The sequence below is a fragment of the Ornithodoros turicata genome, chromosome 3 (genome assembly GCF_037126465.1).
Source record: "Ornithodoros turicata isolate Travis chromosome 3, ASM3712646v1, whole genome shotgun sequence".
NCBI classification, from domain to species: Eukaryota; Metazoa; Arthropoda; class Arachnida; order Ixodida; family Argasidae; genus Ornithodoros; species Ornithodoros turicata.
Window position 1 is genome coordinate 23,123,194 of NC_088203.1, and position 21,263 is coordinate 23,144,456.

The window sequence follows — 21,263 nt, forward strand, 5'->3', positions numbered from 1 at the left end:
TCGATGAAAACATGTTAAATAAATTACGTTTAAGAACCATATGGGTATATTTTCTCCTGAAACTGAAGCATTATTTAATTTTTTTTTCATTAAACAAAGGAATCATATTCTGCTTCAAAGTACTTTTCACTAGAAGTGTTTTTTTTTCTGGCTTTTTAATCTCTTTTTAAGGAAAGAATTCGAAAGATTCGTGGATTCGTAGAACCTTCCTTGGATTCGGAATCGAAAAAATCTGGATTCGTCCTCTCTCTAGTATATATGGTTTAGTATTTATGCAGCTTCACGCGTAGTCGCTCATGACTATACTTGTCTCGCGACTTAAAGCCACGAATTATACAGCTGGACGCGTACTTAGGTCCCTTCTTAGGCAGCAACGGTGCTGCACTTTGCCGCATGCTTTGCCGCACGTCCCTTGCATTCATCTTTTTAGCGAACGCGTACGCATCTCCCGCTGCAGTGGTGGCAAAGCTGCGATCTCCTAACTGCGCGAATGCTTCGCGGTGCGTCGCTTACATTGTAACTCCGTGTCGGTCGTGTCCGTGTCGTGTAACTCGTGGTGTCGGACGATATTGACAACGTTACATGTACCACGCTGTGCGGGCACTAGAGCGTTTCAGCAGATCACGAGCACTGTACGAAAACGATTCAATAAAGGAACAGATTAAATAGATTTGTGTTGTATTCGTCTGTTTGTACGTTCCTAGCACAGAACAACAACAAAGGAAGCTGCCAGACCCACAACATGATGTCAGCCACTTCAAAGGAATCAGATGTTTGGGTTATCGTGTTCTAGGAACCGCTATCGTAAAGACTAGTCACTAGTAAATACCTCTTTTTTCTTAATAAACATATCCCCCCTCCAATCAACACCACCTAGATAACACAAGGCCTCCTCATGCTTCCCTCTCCCTGCGCGTGACGTAATGCTAGTTGCCCCAGCCTGATCACGAGTCCGATGGCCCGATGCATGCTGATGCAAGCGTTGTGCAACTTGCCGGTCAACTCTCCATGCTTCTACGTATAGTGTCTGTTTCGTGAGTTTTTGGCCTGTGCGTCGCGTACTGCATTGTCAGTTTTCTCGGGTGACCGGTACGAATGCTTTTGGAACGCTCTATGTAGAGATAGGCAGTGTCCGTTAACTGAAACGATGCTGGTGAGTCAGTTCCACGTGGGCCAGTGCTGTGTTCCTCGCTGTCGAGACAACGACGAAGGCCCAATAGTTCATGTGTTCTCGTCTACAAAGGATGAAGCTCTCAGAGAATCATAGCTGAAGGCGATTCCACGAGCAGATTTTAAACCGAGCGTTCGCTCCATGGTATGTAAGTAAACCTGAAGTCACTGCCGCTGGAATGCGCTGTGGGATGGGATCTTGCTTACATGTTGATTGCAATACGGTCGTCCTCATTCTCTCGCGGGTCTGCGAACTGCATTTTCAGCAATCGGAATTGTCGCGAAACTCACACATAGCGATGGGGCCACTGGGAAGACGACTGAAATCGAAAGCGATCGACTACGATCGTAGTCGATCGCTTTCGATTTCAGTCGTCGATTTCGCACAGCACCTCACACCACTCGAGTGGTGTGAGGTGCTGTGCCTTCAGTTTATTCAAACTGCGCGACCTACATGTCATCTACGCGTGCTCGTCGCGAATCAACGAACTCCAAACGCGCCAGAATGAAGAACATGACCCTTCAGAAAGCCCTAGAGAATTCACTAGGAACCAGAAGAGAAGAAGTAATGAAGAATTCAGTGTATTCTATGACGACTTAAAAAGCAAGTTAGGAGGCATCTGCAACACCACTTTTGGATAATGAGTGTGACCGACAAGTGTGATGTTTCTCCAAATTGAAAGCAACCCATCATCGCACTTAAGGTTTTATGTAACCATTTAAGTGTTCGAAGGAGTAAAGTAGTATCTTCAACGTCCGGATAAATATATAAACCTAGAAGTGCTTCATTCACCAGTGGGCCTTGTTCCCGAGTTGATGCTAAATTCCATTACGTTCGTTAAAACATCGCTTTCAACAACAAGAGCCCGACGTCGCTTGCTTATAGGCACGCTCTGGCGACCGTCCAAGTATCAGAGGGAAGCAGCGGAGGGACAACTAGCGTGACATCAAAGCGCGCATGAAGAGGCCTTTGGTTATCTAGGTGTTGTTGCTCCAATCCGCTATATCCCCGCCCGCTGAAACGTTTCTTATCAGCCGAACCACCCAATAATGAAACAAACGAGGGGGAGATAGCGCATCGTTAGAAAGAAAGGCCGTTCTCCACTGATGCTACGCTAAACCGAGGCCCAAGAGTGCGTTACAGAAATGCCATTGCATTTATCAATGTAGCGTACTTAATGGGATATTCTCCGTGCTCCACAAATGTTTCCTAACGAAAATGACGGCCATGTAACCTGTGTTTATGAACGATATTGCCACAAAGACTCCTACTCCAACCGCATGCCTTCCAAGCCATGAATGGAACGTACCACGCGAATGAATCTCTGTTCCGGCTCTGTGTTCGTCTGGGTACCCCGTTCATTCGCAGGAGATAATATTCTTTGTGCGGCTACTGCAGCAGCGTTTACATGAATATGACACAAGTGTATCGTATCCGGTTGTCGAATCGTATACACCCATGTAAACGGGTCAATTCGCTAGGAGAGCGAATAGTATTCAATTCGCTAAACAGAGCCAGGTCGAGACGGTTGACGTACATTCTGATTGTGCATGTAAACAAACGATGCGCATACAGGGAAGAACAGAGGATTATGGGAAGCGCGTTCGGATGCGAGCTAGTTGCGTCGTCTGCTGCTCCTAAAGTCAGGGTGAGAAAATGGCGATATTAGGGAGTTCTCGGCCACACTCCGTTCTGGATATGCAGGTTAGTCTACATTGACAGAAGCAGCAGAGCTTGCAGCTCTAGAGCAGAATTCATTCTGAAGCATGCTTGAATGTGAGCCTTAGACGCCAGGAGCGTAGCCAGGAAAATATTTCGGGTTGGGTTCCATGGGAACATTGCATGGGTTTCACCCACGTTTCCCCTTCACAGAAGCACTACCAAAGGTACGGTTTCACGAGGGGTTTAAACCCCCACTAAACCGCCCTTCTGGCTACGTCACTGATAGACGCTGCGTTTTCGACGTTTTAATGTTCGGTGTCAAGGTAGGCGGACACCGGAAATGGCAGTATTTGTGGATATGCGCCTCTAAGTTTCCAATATGACACGACGTGGTGCGATCTTCGATCTGGTCTCGATACGCGCATCCATGTAAACAGTGGCGTATCGTCTTCTCTCCGGTATCGACTCGATTCGATACGTTTGTGTCGTATTATTGTAAACGCGGCAATAATACGGTCTTCGCATGAGCACCACCATTCAGTAGCTTTCTTCGGTGAATGAAATGCCAGGTGAAGAAGAAGAATATCGCCATCACCTCAGCGCGCACTTATTCCTTTCTACAAGAGAGAACGCGCGTTTTCGCTGTCGCGTCATCCAGCTAAACTACTACCTCCATAGAATTCGCCGCTCTGTCTCTCCTCTTTGCCCCTACTGCCAGCAAGACGAAACTATTGAACACTTTTTTCTCCATTGTTCGCGCTACTCATCCCAACGCGCCATGTTCCTAGCCGTCCCGCTCCGTGCCCACGATGTTCCACTGTCGGCATCTTCCATTCTGTCTTTTGGTAGATTGTCAGGTCGTCATTCCATTCCCCCGCTCGTCTTTTATTCAGTCATTTCATTCATCTCATCCTCTCATCGCTTCACGTAACTGTCATTAACTGGGCCCTCATGTCACGATCCGTGGCCAATTGCCCCGTGCTATGCGCCACTGCGGAGAAAGACGAAGAAGAAGAAGAAGAGAGAACGTACGCTTCTATATATGGAGACAGCATCATGAAAATTTTCGCCGGTCTGTTTCCACTTGCAACACTTCTCTTACACGTCGTGGTGCACAGCTCTGATGGATACAGCCAGTCCGTAGCGGGAGGAGAGGAACAGGTCATCCAATTGGTCAAGTATGGCGTACCGCCCAACGGTTCTTCGCCATTTGCCTGCACGACTGGAAGCGATTTTTTGGGCTTCCTCTCACACAAGCCGAAATCGGCACAGCCTTTGGCTGATGCCGCAAAGCAGCCCAGCTACAGTGGATTAACGACAGTCATGTCACGTCATCAGAAAGGAGTCCACTCCTTCGTTACCTGCTTGTACGTCTTTCTGTTCATCATGCTCGTCGTGGGTATCATCTTAATTCCAGGGCGCTGTGGAGGCCGCAACCCACAAGCGGTCACGGCCAATTATATGACTGCGTACATTTTTTATGTGACCTGCCTTGGCGTTGTGGCCGTGGCCCTTATGGCCACGCTGCTTTCCACCATCAACACCCGAGACGGCATCGTGCGATCGCTTCAAGACAAGGCACCCAAAATGCGAAGGTTAGTGTTTGATAATTTGAAGGCATACGCAGAACGCACGTACGATGAAATAGACCAAGTGTCGAGCCGGTCTGCCAGCTTATCCAGTAAAATAAACCGACTGTTTACGTCTGACTTTGTCGAAGAATTCCCGAAGTTCATCAGACGGAGCTTTGCGGCTGATCGCATAATTCCGCTTTACAGCGTCTCGCGAGATTGCCAGAACGACCTTGCACGCCTCAGCAGATTATTGAGAGATCCAGGAATGACCGATATAGGCTATACATTCGTGACTCTCGGCGAAGAATGCGGTTCGCTACGGAAAAGATATGACGAACTTTTCGAATGCGCCGCGAAACATGTTGCACGCTCAACGAGAGGCGAAAGGATTCACATTGCACGGGTCGTCCTGTCGCGAAGTGGAAAGACGCCGCTCCATAAGGACGAGCGGAACGAAACACTCGGCAGCATCAATTCTTTGGAGAGGAAGCTAGAAGCGTACGAAGCGAAGCACGGTGTTTACAGGTTTCTCTCGGGAACGTTCATAGATGTCTTGCACGTCTACATGGTCACTCTTCTGATTTCTGTCAGTGGTATATGCTCGGGCTTCGTAACCGGACTGTGCGTTCACGACCGAAATGTCACACCTCATACGAGAAGCATGCTCTCCCAAATGGTGGCTTACATCCTCTTCTTGACTGCGTGCGCTTTTACTCTGTATGTAACATTCACAGTCTTTTGGGTAGCTTTTCTCACAGCCTATTCCGCTTTACCACACTGCTACCTTTGCCACCCGTACCGCACGGGACGGTATTCCATAGTGGACGACGCCTTCGACAAGCTGTGGCCTTCGAACCAGAAGACAGGCCTGTTCGCGCATTTGACAGTGAGCAAAGTGTTCGCGAAATGCAGCGACGAATCTGTGTCAATTTTAGACCTCAACCGTAACCCGATGCCAGTTGATGCCGGCCGTACACCGCATGCGGCATACCCGGAGGTACGTCTTCACCTCTTGTGTATGACGAACATGGCGCTTGGAGAAACAAAACGAGACGCAGAGAAGTTGAGCAGACTTGTAGGGACATTACAACAGGCTTTGAGAAACGTGACGAAAACCAGCAATGTAACCGCAGGGCGTCTTGTCGTGCGAGATATTTATGAGAGGTGGTTGGACGCCGGGAACATTGGATTTCATCCACACAACTGGAGCACAACGCTGAAAATCGTTGAACCTCTGATTTCATCCTATTATACTGCATTCTTAGAGCGGGCTATAGCTGAGGCTGAAGGGCTACTTCAGGGCACGATGAATGTAATTGGCCCCTGTTTCGTTCTCCTCAATATTCTATCAGCTGTCATGGATGTGACATGCGGGATGTTCGTGACGGACCTCGTCGGCCATTGGTTTGCTCACCTCGTTTCTCTGCCTCTCGGCCTCATAGCTATTCCTCTGATTCTTGCGCTATCCAGATATTTCGTCCGAACGAGAAGACCACAAGAAGCTGGAGACAGTACACTTACAACAAAACGCTCGAATCTCCGTAAAGCTCCGGTTGATTTGGAGCGTGCACCTGCATTGCTGACGGCACGGGATTCCAGATTCATTCATGGTGCGCAAACTCGTCTGCCGCACTCACCGGTTCCTCCACCGATTCCGCCACCCTTTCCATCACCAGCATCACTTGCGCCACTTGCACTTGCTTCTGGTACCAGACCCTTCACCTTCTCAACAGTACCTGCAGAAACGACTTCATTGCGGGAAGACATGCCACAAAACGGTGCATACTCCTCCAGTAGCAGTGCCTCAACCTCATCGTCTGTGGCGTCAGGTAAGAAGAGGCGAGCGACGGCCAATGCTGCTATCCAGACCCAGAAAGACCAGCCGTCAGTTATTAGTATTCAGACATCGTTCCCTCACCCTACCCACGGTACGGAGGCACTAAGGCTAACACTCGATCATTGTCAGTACGGTGGTCCACCATGCATGGTTCCCAGGCTGCAAGAGCATCCATGTCACCTGGCACTGCGGTCTGCTCATGCCCAAATGCTGTGCCCCCCACCGCAACTCTATCACCCGCCACCGCAATATCTTCTGCAACCGTCGGCAGCCATGTCACCTTGCTGCTGTAGTCATATGCCCTTATCAAACGAAGTACAATCACAACGTTTTTCAGGATTCCCTGCGCAGCCCGCTTCGCCTCAACAGATCATGGTCCCGCCATTTATACTGATCCAACCTCCCGCACCTCAAGTCCCTCAGACCACACCGGCCGTGCCACAGGGACAGCAAGAAAAGGTCCCTCCACGACCAGCCACATTCAGTGTCCGTTCGGAGTCTCCGGACAACCGGCAAGGGACCGGGACGCACACGGCCATCAACTTATTCGGACTTCCAGAAACAGAAGGATTTAACGTCCGAGGCCGCATTGCGACCCGTGTTACGGCGGATGCGAACGACTGGGCGTCCTCCACTTTCGACGTTGACCCACGCTGTGCGCACGAGCGGCAACAGCGACAAGGACTTTCGTCATGGCATTCGCACGGAAGAGATGTGTCTGCTCGAATGTCATGAAGCGCAATTTTAGTTAGAATACAAAGCCTAGTACGCACAAAGGAGAAAATGAATAAATTTTATTGCGGCATCTCATCACAGTCAGTCCTATTGTCAACAACCACAACTTTATTTTGAGATCATCAATCGGAGAGTTTGCAATCTGCCGCAGGGGGCCGGGACACAACGCGTCCCCCTTCATACGCAGAGTGACGTCATGAGGCAAATGTTTACAGGATGTTCATGTTCACTCCATGAAACACGCGATTCTTAGGGTATTCCTAGAAACGTTCATCTTGAGTGTCAGCTGCGTAGACTTCCCCCTGGGAAAGTTCATGGGAGGGAGACCTCGCAGTCGGCACCTATGTTTGAGGTGATTAATGGGAAGTTTCATCGCCTGGTGTGATACGATTGTCTGTTGTAGTCTAGTACTGATTCTTCGGTTCTGCCACGGTCTGTGGCAGAACTGGCAAATGAACTGTCAATGATGTCAAAATGTCAATGCTGTCAATGATGGCAAAGGAACAGGCAAAGGAACTGTCAATGATGTCGGATTGACTTTCCAGCTGCCGACCGAACACATGTAGCCCATTGGCTCCGCAGTCTGCTAACGGAGGGCGTCCCCCCCCCCCCTCCCGCAACACCTTCGGACCATAAATCATTGGCTTCATTGTATTCCGCTGGAGCTTTGTACCAGAGAGAATATTGAGTGACCGTGGTTTTGCTTTTCCTTGCACCACTTTCCATACTGTCCAGGTTCCTGTGCGTGAAAGTACTTAGGTATTTTTTGTACCTACTCATGACCTTGCCCTTTCCGGTAAGGATCTATTATAGATACGTTGACAATACGTTTGTTGTGCTGGAAAGAAAGAAAAGCTCACATGCCATCCACCAGGCTCTTAATAACGGACACCCTGACATTCAATTCACTTCTGAAAAGGAGGAGGGTGGTACACTCCCTTTCCTCTATGTGTTGGTGAGACGGGACCGAAGGCGCAGGAGTTTACCGAAAGAGTTTACCTGGAACAGCTTTCTACTGCAAACCCGGAGGGTTATCTTTTTACTCACACCACCCAGTCGAGCACAAACAAACGGTGGCGCATACCCTCCTGTCACGATGAGACGCACTATCATCTCATTTCATTTCATTTCATTTATTTAACCCTAGAAGGCCCGAGGGCATTACATAAGGGGACATCATCACCGAACATCTAACGAACATCATCTAACGAACATGTACGGTTACAGGAATTAACCAAGATACTCAGCGCCCTAAATAGATTGGGCTACCCTGGTACCTTCCTGAATAATACAAGGCGGCATATGAAAGATAATGCGAGCAGGGCTCACAATGCTAAGTCTGTGGTATGCATCCCGCTTGTCCAAAGTGGGTCTTATGCAATTCGTAGGGCTTTACACCCACTAGGCATTAGAACGGTTTTCAAACCAATGCATACTTTGGCAGCCACGTTTGGAAAGCCTCATGACAGCACCCCGCCGCATGAACAAATTGGTGTTCTATACAGGGTGTCCCAGAAAACGTGTCAATGAATTATAATAAAAAAACTACATCAACTAGAGTCATGCGGTCAATGGCATTTGTTCTTACTGGGTTTTTGCCACCTCCTCGTGTGAATGTCGTGTAACGTAAATTTAATTATGTAAATTTGCCTAGTAAAGGTCACTTTTTTACCCCACCAATGTGAAGAGCGTGTCTAATTTAGTCAAATTAATGATAATTGACAGGGATATTCAGAAGCTATCCCATCAGAAAAAATAGCCGTACATCATACTCTACGGAGGTCGCACAGAATAGCGCACGATGAATTTTTCAGCGCAATCTTTGTCAGTCCGACGAAAGGAGGTTGGAAAGCCAGCCCTCCCCGACACCGCAGAAAGAGATAAAACAGGCACGGCTTATCACGTCCGACATTCGCTGGGATAATGCTTTCCCTCTCCCAAATTTAGGAACTGTTACTTTTTCTACTATCACTCTGTGGGCTGGCTTCGGAACCTCCTTTCGTCGCACTGCGAGCGATTGCGCTCAAAAAGTCATCGCGCGCTATGGTCCGGTGCTCGGAAAAGCATGATATTCGCCTATTTTTTCCGATGGGATAGCTCGTGAGTATCACTGTGAATTATCATGAATTTGAGTGAATTCGGCACGGTCTTCATAGTGGTGGGGTAAAAAAGTGACCTTTACTTAGCAAATTTCCGAGTTCAGTTCACAAATATTTGCATAATTAAACTTGGCGTACATGACATTCACATTAGGAGGTGGCAAAAACCTAATAAGAACAAATGCTGTTGACCGCATGATTCTAGGTGGCGTAGTTTTTTTTATTATAATTCAATGACACGTTTTCTGGGACACCCTGTATAAAATCGCATTCGGGGACTGCGACAAAACCTACATCGGTGAGACAGGCAGGAAGCGAGTAACACGTTTTAAAGAACATTGAAGGGACGTTGCCAAGGCCACGAATGCCACACGAATTGGTTGATCACTGTGGGGTTAGCGGACACGTGTTTGACTTTGATAGCGGGAAAATCTTGACACGGGAGACGCGATGGGGCCCAAGAAAGTTTTAGAATTCTGGTTTATTAGACGTGATGTGATGTATCAGCCTGCAACGCAAACCGGGGCCCCTTACCGGAAGTGTACAACGCCCTCCTGAATAAATAGGTTGACATGCCCCCTTGTTTGGCCGTTTGTACTGATGATGTCGAGTGCATATAGGTGGCGAGACGTCTACGGTTTACTTTGTTATGTACAACAGCTTTATTTCGAGATGATGGATATGGAGTTTCATCGCCAGGGGCGATACTCTACCCCATTGCTGGTGGTGATGCTGGGGAATGAAGTAATGAGCCCCTTCACAATATGGACGGAAGTCCAATGGTATCCAGAAAGGTGAAGAGAGCTTTGAGGGAAGAGCGTTGGTGGGTTGGATGTGGACAGGGACCAAGAAATTTTGTGTGTGAGAGAGAGATAGAGGGGGAGGGGCGAGAGTCCAGCTTCTTAAGGGATCCAGAGAGTACAGTTCGGGAAGGTTGATAGTGTGGGCAATGGAGAAGAATGTGCTATAGATCTGATTATGTTACTCGGTCTGGTTATGTAAGTCGGAGCACAGTAAAGCATTTTACGTTATATCTTCATCTCCCGGGTTTTGGAGTATGTTTTCGCGTAGTTTTTGTGCGCGTCAGTTGTCGGATTAAGATAGAGAAAAAGCAATTCAAACGATATTAAGACTTACGAGCTTGTATCCCATGCTCATGCTTGTTTCATTAGGGCTTACGAGCTACTTCCGGGAAAAGGTATGCGTTACCACCATATGAAACTCATGCGCGGAAACTCATCCGTTTTTCAAGGAAACTTTGTAAATCGGGATAAGGTCCGAGTTCCTTTCATCCAGTTCTGGAGCACAGAAACGCGACCCGCGTCCTTCCTCTCTAGCCGCGGTTACATAAATCCGAAAAAAAATATCGCACCTCCTCACATCAATCCTCCCTAGAAAATTGGTTGACATGATCTGATGTGAGAGGATATGCTGCGATAAAGCCACTCGACCCGCTTTTGACGGGTTCATGTAAACGCGGCTTCTGACGACAGTCATGTGCTTAAGCCAGTGTAGAGTGTGCTGGTTGAAGGCTACCACGGTGAACGCATAGAAAAAGACGGACGGACAAGGGTTTCCTTGGGTAGTGAACGCGTCCCTTGTCTGTGCGTCTTTTTCTTTGCGTTCTTCACCATGACAGTCAGGTGCGCGGCACCTCCCCGTTTGACACCACTTCCTTGCTGCTGCTCCGTGAACGGTGCGAAATCGGTTTTGACTGTGTATCAGAGCCGGCCCGAGGCGAACAGCGGCCTGGGGCACGGGCGCCCCCTCTGGGGAAGGCGCCCGGGGCGTCTGCCCCTCTCGGCCCATCCTCGAAACGGCTCTGCTGTGTATTCGGAGATCAAGGGGCGTTTTTGATTAAGGAGGGTAAAGCAGTGTTGCCAAATTTGGGGAAAAGTCGCTAAATTTAGCGGATTTCGGGGTCTGTCTAGCGACAAAATTTTGTATTTGGGATTAGCGGATTTTTTGGTGACTTTCTGATATGTTCAGCGACTTTTTAGCGACACGAATATTCCTTCATGAAGTCAGGAAGAATCGTGATTTTCCTGTCACATTTCGGTGGACGACAAGCCCTATCGGAGAATAATATGAAATCGCGCCACCCTTTGCCGGCCGTAACTGCTCTAGAGCCAATCCCATGACACGGATAGTTGCAGCGGCTCAGCGTAGTGCAGTTTCGTTGCTGCTCTTCGCAGTGCTAGTTTCTTTGAGCTGTTGCCAGTTTGCCCCTTTTCTGACGAGCAGCGTGGACTAGACGCAAGCGCTTTCCAAAATGCCTCCTAAGTAAGACCAGAAGTATCGCAAGAGCTTGGTGATGCTGCCAGTATTCAAGGGATAGCTTTGTCTAGTCAAAGACTGCGACAAAAGGGCGCTGTGCACTATGTTGTCAGACATAAAAAAGCATAGAAGGTCGCAAAAAGACGAGAAAGCATCGGAACCTTTTGCAAGCAATAAACAAACCACGTTCGGTGCCTCCGATGACAAAACCAGAAAACGTTTTGCAGAAGATATTCAAGGTCCGAATTTTCTTTACTTTCTCTCATTCTTATCCACTCAGACCCATTTTTTCATGTCCTCTCTTGGCCAACTAGCACGCTCATTCGCCTACACATCCTGGTTGGTCTGTAACCACATTGTTTCACAACGTGCAACGAACAAAAAGGGCACAGTAGCGGCAGCGACTTTTTTAGCGACTTTCAGTTTCGATTTTAGCGACTTTTAGCAACTTTTCGGGACGCCACTAGCGACTTCCTGCGAATGACATTTGGCAACACTGGGGTAAAGCCAGTCCCCCACAGCTACCCGCAGTCGCGGCCGGAAACAGAGTATCACTGCGCGCAGAGCTAAAGAGAGGCTCTCATACGTCAGACACCTGTAACGTGCTCCGGTTGGCTTGCCAGAATCATGTGGCTAGGATTCAAAATGGCACTTGGTACTTTCTCGCTTGCGCACCTGCGTCCTTCTTCTGCGTGCCGGCTCAGCGGTTTCATTTGAACTGTGGGCAGCTGCGAATTGACGGCTTGATGATATCATCTTTTGTTGAAAAAGTTTGGTGCGGCGGGCTTACTCGTGTGTTAGATGTGTCTCTGTGTGTCTTGTACTATTTCTCGACCCAGATATCGGCCAGTCTATCAGACTTCGGAATGTTGTCGTCAGTTGAAGTCATGTTGAACCTATCTGATTTCGAGCACAATGTCAACAAGTATAAGCGTGCAGCGTACGTACTTTGCTTCGCTGAGACTACTCAACGTATTACACACAACGAGAGGACATGATCATGTAAAACTTGTTCGTTATTAAGAATACACTATGTGTGTGCGCTTTACAAGCTTGAACTTGATCACAGTCTGTTAGCAAACGCGACAGTTAGGGCGCTTATTCATGTTTTAGGCTTCTGAGCCACCGTGATACGTCAATAAATGTCTGTTTCGGTCACAACATTCCAGAGTTGTTTTCCAGTTATTTTAGGATCGCGGGACGATTGACACGAAACCCAGTAGAAGTCGATGGGAGCCAGGAACGTCCGAGTAGCGAACCGAAGGGGAAGGCTCCTGATTATATGGTTCAGGGAGCTGTTGGGGGCTGGTATAGCTGCGTTCAAGTGCAGAACGCCATAAGCGCCCCCCCCCCCCAAAAAAAAAAAACTTCCTGTTTATCTGCGCATATGTACAGGGTGAGTTTAGTAAAGCTTATACATTTCGATCGAGTCGTAAAAATACAAGATAACGTCTCCGGCGCTTCAAACTTTGCAAACTGATAGTCATTCGCCTAAAGTTTTATCCATATTTTTTTTCAAATGCTATCGCTTTGTAGAAAAAAAGTTAGAAGCAAACCAAGTTCTCACCCCGTGAATTTCCAATGGCCTATACCACCTGAAAAAAGCAATTTTTCCCCTATGTCTGCTTCACGTTCAAGTCACCACGTATAGGTGGCGCTGCCTGGAGACGAAGCGAATCGCAAAATGGACCAGATCACGTGGACCAGATGCAGGGTTTCGAGGCAGCGCCACCTATACGTGGGAATGTGAACGTGAAGCAGACAGAGGAAAACATGGCAGTTTGCGGGCGGTATAGGCCATAGGAAATGCATGGGGCGAGAATTTGCTTTGCTTCTAACTTTTTTTCTACAAAGTGATAGCATCTAAAACAACAACAACAACATGAATAAAACTTCAGGCGAATGACTACCAGTCTGCAAAGTTTGAAGCGCCAGAAACGTCATCATATATTTTTACGACGCGATCAAAACTGTAACCTTTGCTAAATTCACCCTGTAGATACGCATAACACATAGAGATATTACTTGCCTTTTTGTCCTGGCTCTTATTGTGTGGTCTAGTTTGTTTGATTGTTTGGTATGGTATTGAGGAGAGGCCAGCCGAGTCTTAGTTATAGTGTTTCTGGATAGGGAGGCGCGTTGACTTCGGAACGGCTCTGATGGTGACTTCGTGATCCTGTCTTTCTTTTTTCTTCTTTACTGATTTACTATCTACTTTACTACTACTTTACTTTATTACTACTACTTTACTGCTGTTTACTACTTTACTACTTTTTTATTTTTTTACCACCACTTTTACTTTTTTCTACTGCTACCTTACTACTTCACTACTACTTTACTACTGATACCTAATACGTATACTCCTTTCTACTGGCGATGTCGAAATATCTGATTTCCAATTTGTGTTTTTTAGGCGTTAGTCATTCGACAAGGCGCAGTTTGAGCGTAAAACATATCCGTGTGCGCGCAGCGTTGCGCTCACAAAATTACTCTGGAATGGAATATTATATTTTTGCCACCATTGCTGAACACTGATAGGATTGTTGATGAACTACAGCTGTTTTAACAGGCAAACGTTCTGGTTCAAACGTACACAGCCAAAAACCGACACTTTGGGTGGAGTTTTGGTCACGGAGGCACCCTCACAACTTGTTTTAAAGCGTTGCCGTCACAGGCCTCCAACTCATGACCTAAAACCAGTCAAGCCTTCACGGCCTTTCACCCTCCCACCCTTCAACTCATAGCAGATGTCACAACCCTTCAAGGCCTCACGAGCCCTTCACACTCATGCGCCTTCAATTCATTGGAACTCATTGAGCAGTGGTTCCCAACTTCTGTCATTCCAGCGAAGCCGTGATCGTGGAAGCATGACCTCAAGGAACCTTACACTGCAGCAACTCTGTAGAAGTGGGTGAGGCGAACGAGATGTCGTACAAGTAGCAAATTGTTGTTATGTCTAACTGATCATTTAATCGTTTAATTACAATTTCTTTAATTCTTTATTGGTTCGTCATAAGATGTCTCTTGTGGTTTGCCGGATTCATTCAAGTGTTTCTTAGTAATTCCCCGCAGGTAATGGAGGTTGTGGGTTGCCAGTGATGCTTGTAAATCCCAAGTCCATGCAAGCAGGAGAGTAGCTCCGAAGCTTCTCCAAGTAGTAGCTCAGACTTTTCAAGAGCCTGTACTGCTTTCGAAACGCAAGAGAAAAGCAAAAGCGTTGTGCGGAGAAACTGTCGGGTTACGTTGCGCGTTGATCGAACCGACGAAGATAACAGCTGCTGGCTCTACTCTTTCCAATGTCTGCCAGCCACGGCAACTTGGTCCTGCGATCCCGATGTCAATCCCAATGTCAAATCAAATGTCGAGCACAGTCCGATAACAAGGATGTCCGAGAGTGAGCCTTGGGCGTCGGTCCTGTGAAAAAGCGTCTTAACTCGCAACGTACTTGGGGGTGTAAGTGTCTCAGTGCAGCAGCTGCTCTTTTGATCCCTCTGAATACCGTGGAATAAAAATGACGCGAATATTTCATCACAATGTGGTCAAAAACTGTTAATATGGAACAGAAGGCAGGGTGTTTCAATATGCCTCAACCTTGGGGTACGTTGCAACAGGCTAAGGGGACGTTCAAACAATTGGATATTGCATGAGGCAGGAGTGACAAATTTGCCGTGCATTCATGGAAATTGTAGAACGGGGCTTCGTTACAACAATCTCGATGTTACTAGCCTTTGTAAACCTTACACCGCACCGATTCCTGGTTCGGTTCTTACTTCTCAAGTCACAACAGAGAGTAATATTTCATGTAGTCATCCAAAGCAGTAATTGGGCGCCGTTTATTCCTCAACGTACTATAGGCTTTGCTCCGGTGAATGTTTGCTGTGTCTTGCTTTTCCCTGCGATGTATGTACCGCAAGTTGAAACACTTGTTGCAATTTGTCCTATAGCGGCATGCCACCGGTAAATTAACGACACTTTGCCGCCTGGAGGGACTCCATAAGTTTCTAGAGTTTGAGAAGCTAAGACTGGACTGACTAAGAAAGGACATCCAAGTATGCTTTAACTTTCGTGCTTGTCGTATGAGCATTCTCGAGCACAGGGAAAATAAGTGTAGTCAAGGAAAATTTGCCTTTGAGGCCAGAAATCATTTTTGTTGTCTCTGGGACGATTCGCTCTACGCAGCACCGTGACACCGTTCTGAATGCAGCAGAAGTATGAAACGACGCCACCGTCGAAAGTTGAAACTGCTTGCGTCAAACACAATAAGTGTCAATTAGTTAGTGAACAAACTTGTTGACATTAAGTGTGGTGTCTTAGGCACCTTTTCTGGACGTCCTTAACGTAGCGAGGTTGCACTACTTGATCTCTGAAAGATAATGAAAACGGGAGAACCGTAAGGTTCACGCAGTGGGTTTCTTATTTTTTGCAACGCTACGTCAATCAAGGTACAGAGAGGATAATTATGCCAAATTTCGGAAGACACAGAAAAATTTCGGTGTTATCAAAGACATACATGATTGGTACTCGTGGCCTCTGCTCACGGGGGGTCGGTGGGCGAATGTAGTCTGTCATGTCTTCATTTGTGCGAGTCCACCAGCCCCACTTGTGTTGTGGTGGCAAAGGGTCAACCTGTTTCAATACCCCATAATGCAGTCGATCGAAGTCGGTGGAATTACCCTCATAACCGCTCAGTGACAGAGAATCGTCGATACTGGTAGATTCTCTATCACATCTGACAACGTCGCGCGTTGAGCAACCCTTCAGCAATCGCGCAATTGCCGCGGCAACGAAGGCAACCGAAAACAAATGTTTTGCTCTCCGCTCAGCCAACGGGGAACATACTTACCTTCCTGCAAACGCCGTGCGTGACGTTCGTGAGGGCAAGGTGGAAATTCCGCCGTCTGCTCTATAGCAGCATGAGTGCTACAAATTTCTCCGAAACCATATCCTTATTCCAAATAAAATTTCATGGTTGGATCCTCATCTATACGAGACCGTCCCTTTAAATGCGAGAGAGAAGAAGAGCTGCTGCCTTTTTTCCTCGCATTTGGGGGTAAGGGAGAAAACGCGCATATGACGCAGGGACAGAAATGAGCCGTTCTCATCAGGGGCTATTTCGTCGCTTTTTTTCCCCCGAAAACGGCAACGGCATCAGCTCACCAAAAGGAACAGGTATTGGCATTTCGCAAAACGTTTATCTTTCACAATTAAACGTTAATGAGTCATTAAAATGCTGCTAGTGCCGCCATAAGGTAACATATTTGACCTAGCATATACTAACACCATTTATTGCAATAAAAAAAATCCCTATCTTATGCAATCCTGCCAGATAGCGCATAGGCCTTGCACAATAAAGTCATACGCAGATTACGTCGTTTTGTAAAGGGACCAGAGCTGAAGCATTTTGGTGCACACTGCTGTGTGGGAAAACCAAGTGAGATGAGGAGTTATATAGGTTCTCGTAGATAGATATAGCGTATTCTGAACAGCTGGAGGGTTCTATTCATCATTCTTCCAGCAGAACCATTCATTCTACGTTTTGAGTGACATTGTTGCAGTTCCAGGGATGAAGAGCTCGAAGGAGATACGAAATTATAACCCTATGCACTATAATAAAGGTACCAGATGCACCAGCAACACAATAGTTCTCGCGCAATAAATTTTATTGCTTAGTGCTTCAACAGAACATCCTCAGGGACATTCCGGATGATCAAGTGTATAGCCAGTCCTTCGTCCAGTATCAGAGCGGTTCCCGTCACCCGGTTCGCAAGACCTCAAGCCACGTGCTGCGATGCGAGGCACCAGAAATGGTCCCAACAAGACACGTGTACTGTCCACTGTCCCCGACAGTAACACTCGGTAACGACAGGACAGTCGGATTTGTAACGGCTGGGTCTCCCGAATCTTGCACGATCCATGCGTATGGCGCTCCAGAACTGTCCACGTCTGATCCGTTCACTTTGTAGTGTTTCAGCCACCTCACAAACGGAGTTAGGTCACTCACAATTTCGCATTCCAACGTTACCGTGTCGCCTTCGAATACTGTCTGGTTCCCGGTGACGGCAACGACCGCTGGCCCGCCGGGAAGTCTCTCTTGCACTTCGACCAGGAAAGTCCAGTTAATCGAGCCGTACCTGTTGTACAGGATGCAAGTGTAACGACCGGTGTCGTTGATGCTCAGCTCACCCATCGACAATGAGTATTCTCGAAGTTTCGGAGGGGTTCCCAGAGGCCTTGAGGTGAACGGTTGCCCGTCTTTGAGCCAAACAATCACGGGTCGAGGGTAACCCGTGGCGGGACATTTCAGTTTGATGGAAGTTCCGGAAGGACGGGCGTTGAAAGATTGCTGCTCCATCTTTCGGACGTTGGTGAAACGCGGCGGGAAGGTTGGACTGGAGTCGTAGATGGGAGAAATGTCATTGTCTTGCCACGCGTAGATGGCGGTGAGTATGAGCAGGAATAAAAGTGATAGCAATGGTCCCGTCATGCTGGATGAGGGTGTCAAGGACTCTGTGTCGATGACGTCAGTGATGCCTTCGTGCAAGGACTTCGTTTACCCTGAAAAGCAGAAGGGGAACTTAAGAAGGCGCATCCGGCTCCTCGTTTCACGGAATTTGCAAACTTAGGCAATTACTCCCTCATATCTCTATGCAGACAGAAAAAATAACCGCGCGAGAAAGAAATTCGACTTGTCCGTACTTTTCACCTTCAAAACGTTATTTAAAAAAAGCATAGACACAAGAAGAACTTTAGCCATCCTGTCGTTCTCGAAGATAAGAAAAGTACAGAGAAAGGCTCTGGCACTTTGAAGAGCACGCAAAGAACGGCTATTTTTCTTAGTGATAAGTGCGATGATATGACTGCAGACACTTGCGCGTATTCTTCGTCCGACTGTTCAAAAGAGAATTCGAGTAAAGTTGCTTCTAGGGAGATCTTACATCGCTTCGTTATCACAAGGCGTCATGCATTACAGTGAAATCTAAAGTCGGTGAAAACAGTGCTGGGAAGACAATATGACTTCAAAAAGTGCACCCAAACACAAGCACTGAGCTACCAACCCCACTGTATTTCCGTAAACAACATGCTCTTGAATCGTTACCCTCTTGTCCTGTTTTTTCTCGTGCTCGAAGAATGCTTGGCCCTTTTTGTGTTCCCAGCGCACGGGGTTTGAACGATATTTGGTGCATCCCCAAACTACCCAGGTTTTAACTCTTTTGAGTCTGCATAATAGTTCGTGGCTTTGATCATGGTCGGTTTACCTAAGAGAAAACGGTGCAATATAGGAACGTCACGCATCTGACCCCTGGGCGGTCTGAAAACAGTCTGCAGTTCTCCCCACCTTGTAACTGCATTCTTCTCGTTGTCCAAGCTTACATAGCACCACAAGGCGAGTTCCGCACAAAAATCACAGCAAGCGCATTCAAAGACAAAGCTCTAGCCTTATCTACTGCACACAAGTTCACAACCACCGCAGCACCATATACCCATTAGTATACTATACTTACCACCGCGATGGGGGTCTTGAAGCACAGAGAAAATCCTAAACGAGTCACTGGGAAATCAACGAAGGCGCTTATCTACGTTCCCAGTAGTTGAATGCCTCTTCAGCGTCACAGACACAGCCACAAGTTCTTCTGTACACTAAATGCACACGAGACTCCTGAGCTATATGCCTCATCACATTTTATTTCCCTCGCTGCTCAATCACATAATCTGGAGCACTTTACAACCGACTTCCTGTGACAGAACTTTCTCGAGCTCCCAATGCGTTTTCACAATCTCGCCTTGAAGTGGAAGAGCATCGGGGCCCCTCGTAGCGTACCGGAAAAGTACAAGCCATCAACATCCTCCTACGTTCATCCTATCACGTGACAATTTGAAGTCGGGCCAAGTTAGCACGCTAGAGATTGTTGTGTACGACGCTTTATTAACCTTCATTGAGTCGCCGTGGGGGTGGGAGTGCCTTCCCGCTAAAAGGCTGACTCAGATCATGTAACCTAGCTTTCAATGGAAGTTTGGCAGAAGGATGAGACTTGGCTGTGATGGTGGGTCCCGTTTTGAGAAACGGAAAGTAAATTGGGTTAATAGGTTCTATTAAGATGGACTCATTTGAAGATGTGAGAATCGATGTAGATAGATAGTGAAGTAAAGTCTTAAATTTGTCGGACGACGCTTCTCCTCTGTACATTAATTCACGCATTAAGCTAAGATATGTGTTATTCAAGGTAAATTAACAACACAATCTGAAGTGGACAAGAGGCCCTATCAGGCACATATACATAAATGTGAGTAGTGTAAGTAGCAATGGCAAGGCGTGCATTTCAGATATCGGCGTTTAACACAAGCAAAGGGCAGAGTTGAAGACAGCTGACATAACAATTTTGAATAATATTCCTCTACCACAGCGGTCTTGCATTGTGTCCGAAAGTGCAAAATCCAAATTCTGGAGAGCATCGTCACCCTGTTAACGTGTAACTGTAGCGCGCCACAATATTATTTGTTAAAGAGGTTATTGTGTGAAATGCAAACTACATATTGTTGCCTGATGGAGAGAGACACTCTTTTGACTCTGGAGTAACGTGTATTTAGGGTTCCGCGTTTTCGATGTTTATTTTTGGGCGGATCCGGCGTATGTTTTTCGATGCTTATTGCTTTTCACGAAATTGGAGTTTTTCGATGTTTTTCCTTGCGTGTACATGGTTTACCCGACAGTTATCGGCGAATAGCAATTACAACGTAATTTCAGTGTTGTGCGCGTCTAAAGCAGCCTTATGAACAACCAATGCGAATTACCAATTTCTGAAGTACCAGTTCTATAAGTGCTGCAAGAAATGACCGGAAGGCGTTTGCTCACCCTGTTCGTTACGAGGATTCTTCAGATTCATGTGGAGCCGCGATTGCACGTGCTCCGATATGCGCTCCGGCACCTCTTCCACAGCCCACATTAACTGTCACGCGACAACACTTGCATACGACAACATTTTCCTTCCTGAGAGTTCAAAATATTGACTTACGCAAACGTAGTCCGATGCCCTCTTCGTTTTTCTTCCCATCTCGGGTGCCACGGAAAGACAGGACCGCCGTACGTGGAAAGTGCACTCTAAAAACAGAACTTCACCGCATAGCACGCTGTGCGCCAACCATTGCCACGAATGATAGGGTTGTCGCTTCTGATTCGAGGAGAAAAGAGGGCGTACGGCTTTTTGTGGAAATTATCATATATCCAAATTGCCACAAAAAGGCGTACGCCCAGCACTTTCCTCGAATCCTATCATTCGTGGCAATGGTTGGTGCACAGCGTGCTTTGCAGTGAAGTTCTGTTTTTAGAGTGTGGAGGTTTATGTATTGTCGTAACCTCTCCACTAAACAACTAAAGGCCGATGACCGAGATTCTACTTGACGTCACATCCCTGAACGGTTCGCAAGCGCGGTGGGGCACCTACAATGGCAGAAGAATGAGATTCCGAGCAGCGCACGCGATCCGGGACAAAAGGATTGACCCTGGAACACTCAATGGGGTCGCAGGTCATCCAACCATAGCAAATACCACGAAAAGATGAGTAATAAAGGAAAGCCTGCTTGGCATGTTGGAATCTTAATCTGGGCATGGTGCGGCAATCTATTTGTCATGATCACTGGAATGTTCCTCTGTATTCGATGGTTTTCGATTAAAACCGAATGAGGGAAAATTTACCCCGGCGTATGTTTTTCGATGTTTTCGATTAAAACCGAAAACGCAGAACCCTACGTATATTGAAAGCGCCCAATACCTACCGAAAAATAATACCCGTCGCTGACACTTCGCTCCAGCGATCAGCGCAGAAATTCCATCTTGCAAGGGTATTTTGTAAAGGAGAGGAGATGTCACAGCTGTCTCAGTTGGCGACTTCGCCGTGAGTATCAATCTGACA

At 47.2% G+C, this 21,263-nt stretch overlaps 1 long non-coding RNA gene across 1 annotated transcript; it reads right to left on the reverse strand.

Annotated features, from left to right (window-relative positions):
• Window positions 1-16,986: 16,986 nt before the first annotated feature.
• Window positions 16,987-19,160, reverse strand: LOC135390046 (uncharacterized). The gene is made up of 2 exons (XR_010421677.1): window positions 18,858-19,160; window positions 16,987-17,910 (listed from the first exon to the last, which is right to left on the reverse strand). It is a non-coding gene; the product is annotated as an uncharacterized LOC135390046 (long non-coding RNA).
• Window positions 19,161-21,263: the final 2,103 nt, after the last annotated feature.